This window comes from Myotis davidii, unplaced genomic scaffold (assembly GCF_000327345.1).
Source record: "Myotis davidii unplaced genomic scaffold, ASM32734v1 scaffold94, whole genome shotgun sequence".
In the NCBI taxonomy this organism is placed as follows: domain Eukaryota; kingdom Metazoa; phylum Chordata; class Mammalia; order Chiroptera; family Vespertilionidae; genus Myotis; species Myotis davidii.
The window spans coordinates 1303818-1307341 of NW_006285313.1; the positions used below are offsets into that span (position 1 = coordinate 1303818).

At 43.9% G+C, this 3524-nt stretch overlaps 1 protein-coding gene across 1 annotated transcript in view; it reads right to left on the bottom strand.

Moving 5' to 3' along the window:
- Nucleotides 1-3524, bottom strand: part of CD44 (CD44 molecule (Indian blood group)) — an 84998-nt gene that overhangs the window by 42678 nt on the left and 38796 nt on the right. The gene's annotated exons all lie outside the window — the stretch shown is intronic.

Sequence of the window (3524 nt, forward strand, 5' to 3'; positions counted from 1 at the left end):
GAACTGGCCTGACCTGTGACATGCTTCTGATATTGTTACATTATACAGGCCCAGAATCTGACCTTGGATTATGACTTCTTAATGGCAGGAATGGAAGAACACCCCCTCCCCCCAAATTCAAACATAACTGCAGGTTACACTAGGAATTTCTAGGAGTTTAGTTGTAATAGAAGGGGGCATGATGTCAAAAACTCTAAGAGAGTTTTGTAAATGATTAGAGCATTTGTTCAAATGGACCCCCTTCATGCTCCAATTCACCTTAACTCCTATTAAGAACATCAAATCTGGCAGGCACGCTGGCAGGATGGTGACCCAAATGTGCAATCAAGACATTCATGCTCCCGTGTCAGACAGCAGGGCCTCATTAGAAGGCCTTTCATTCTGTTTAATGAGCATTGTGTTGTGGGAGAAACAGGTCTGGTGGGGTCTTCCTGAACCTAAAGATTTGTTAGAAAGACTCTGAGGTAAGCTTCCTGGTGGGCTGCGTCTCAAAACCTTGCCTCCACTGCACCAAAAACAGCCAAGGAAATGTTAACTATTCAATCAAGCCCATCACTCAGCCCCAGATAGAAAGATACCTTCCTCAATGCCTGATACATTCTAGGTATCCAATAAATATTTGTTCAATAAATGAGTGAATGAATAAACAAGTAAATATAGAATCTTCCCTAAATTTCTCCTTCAAAAGCGAGGCATTTTATTCAAAGCCAACTTTAAAAATGAACTCATTCAAGTGAGTCCTCTGTTGTTTACACAGAAGCCACCAGGCTCATGCTGGGCCTTCTCGCTGACAGATGAGGCAATAAAAATCACCAAGCCTTTGCAGGGTCTGCCTTATTTTCATTTGTAAACCACAGGCTGTGTTTTATAGAAACATTGCTGAAATTGTAAGCATGCAGAAGCTATCTGCTAAGATTGAGCTGGCTTTGGTCCCTGCAACCAGTTTGCCGGGGGAGGGGCTGGGAGCGCAGCACTGGGGCCTGCTGGTAGTTCCCAGGCTGAGTTGGATGCAAGGATCTTTCCACTGAGATCCGTCACGTTGTGCAGAGGTTATCAAGATCTGTAGCTCACTTAATATCCCCATCATCTGACTCTCAGCCAAGGCAGTTTAATGAAAGCAGTTTATCTTTAGATAAACATTCTTCTTAACGTCTTCACTTTCTGCCTTTGTTGCTTCAACAAGATTAACTCTCAAGATAAGAAATATGGTCCCCTGCTCTTTCTCATTCCACTCTGCCCTGCACAGTACTGAGCACACATAGCTGATCAACCAACAGACTTAAAAACTTCATGAAAAACTTACAAAAGCAGCCTACCCATATTGAGTAAATTTGGAAAGGAGAAAAAGATAAATGTCACTCTGAATTTCACGACTTTAATACAGCCACTTTGCTATGCAGTACACCCCCAGGACTTCTCAACTTTTCACCCCCCAGAGAGGAGGGAAGTGAACAGTACTCTTCACTCACTTCTCTGAGGACAGGCCCAATCTCTTGGGCAAAAATGAGGACAGGGAGAAAAGTCTCCGTAGTAACTTGCCTAGATGACTTCATTTCCAGGCAATAAAACAAGGTGAGCTTCTACCTTTCTGAATTAAGGTTCTTTTCAGCAAGTGACAGCAACTTGCAAGTCAGGTGAGACAACGTGGATATGCAACAGCATAATTTATTGCAGACATTCACTCAACACAGCTCAATGGGAGACAGAGCAGGCAGAACCCAGACACTCTAAGGCAGCGGTTCTCAACCTGTGGGTCGTGACCCCTTTGGGGGTCAAACGACCCTTTCACAGGGGTCACCTAAGACCATCAGAAAACACATATATAATTACATATTGTTTTTGTGACTAATCGCTATGTTTTCATTATGTTCAATTTGTAACAATGAAAATACATCCTGCATATCAGATATTTACATGACGATTCATAACAGTAGCAAAATTACAGTTATGAAGTAGCAATGAAAATAATTTTATGGTTGGGGGTCCCCACAACATGAGGAACTGTATTAAAGGGTCGCGGCATGAGAAAGGTTGAGAACCACTGCTCTAAGGTATGCAGTCTGGTGCTAGCTCTTTTTCCATAGGGCCAACCCCCTCACCTAAAGCACAGTCTTCCCAACTGTCCCATGACCTCTGGCACTAAGATAAGCTAGCTAGACCACATGTGGCTCTGTGTCTATTTCCTCATTATTTGCATGGGGTTTTTCTCATTCTCATGTCATTAGAATGCACATTCTGGGTATGGGTATGGGACCTAGGTATGGGCCATGTACTGTGTAGCCTCAGTTGGATTAGCCTCCTTTTGGTCAAATACCATCTGTGTTCTTTGTTCATATGATAGGGAGGAATAAATAGTCTACATTTTTCTCCTGATTTTGAATGTTTCTCTATAGGTTTAGTGACCTGTATATATTTTTGGTCACTCCATTTCAACTAACCAGCCCTAGTAATTTCTCTTTCTCCTAAACTCTAGATTTCCCCTCGGAATTCTCACTCTGATGCCGACTGCTCATGCAACAGTGGGTAGCATGGCGTAGTCTAAAGCTACTGATGTAATCCCAGAATTTCTTGGATGTCCCTACTGTAGCTTAAAGCCATGCAGATTTTATATTCTACTACCATATATAAAATCTGTTTGTCTCATCAAAATAATACCTTAAGTCATTATCTAACAATATCTGTGTTTGTCTCATACTGAAATGTCTTCAGTCACTTGCCAGCTAATTAAAGATAGGAAGTCTTGGCCTTCCTGTCTTTAAGGGAAACTGGCATGCCAGGTAGAAGTGTCAAGTTTACCTGGTGTCTTTATCATCCCCTTCACACAACCTCAAACCTTTGGGGGAGCAGAAGGCTTGCTTTGAGAAGGAAGACATTTGATGATTGGCATTCAAAACATTCACATTTATGGCTTTGACCCTTCTCAAAAGACCCTGAAGATTCATGATGCAAAGAAATCTTTAGTGTTGCTGGGGCCTGTGAATTAGACTTGCAAACTTGTACTTTTAGGCCAGTAGTTAGAAGCAAGCCCCTTAAGACAGGGAGGGGCCTAGGCAGCAGCCCAGCATGCACATCTTAAGGTCGTTTCCTTATTCTCTAGTTGTCAGGCTCCCAACTCTTGGTTAGGTAGGGACACTCGACAAGGTCAAAGGCATACCCGTATGTCCTCCCAACCTTCTCTCCAGCCCCAACATATGATCAATACCTCTAAGCTAAGCCAGTTGCTTTGTACTCCCATGCTGTCCTTGGATTCCTGTAACCCCACCATCCAAAACCCTGAGTGACTTCCCATCACACTGAGAACAAAACCCAAACTCTCAACCGTGACCTACAAGGCCTTAGGTGATCTGGCGCCTGCTTCCCTCTGACTTCATTCCTTGGCATTCTCTCCTCTGATTGCCTGGCCTCCCTGCTGTTCCCGGAACAGGCCACGATGCTCCCCACGCTGCCTGGCTTTGCACCGGCTACCCACTCTGCTCGTGGCTCCCTCCCGCATTTCACGCAGGGTTTCTCCTCAGAGGCTCTTT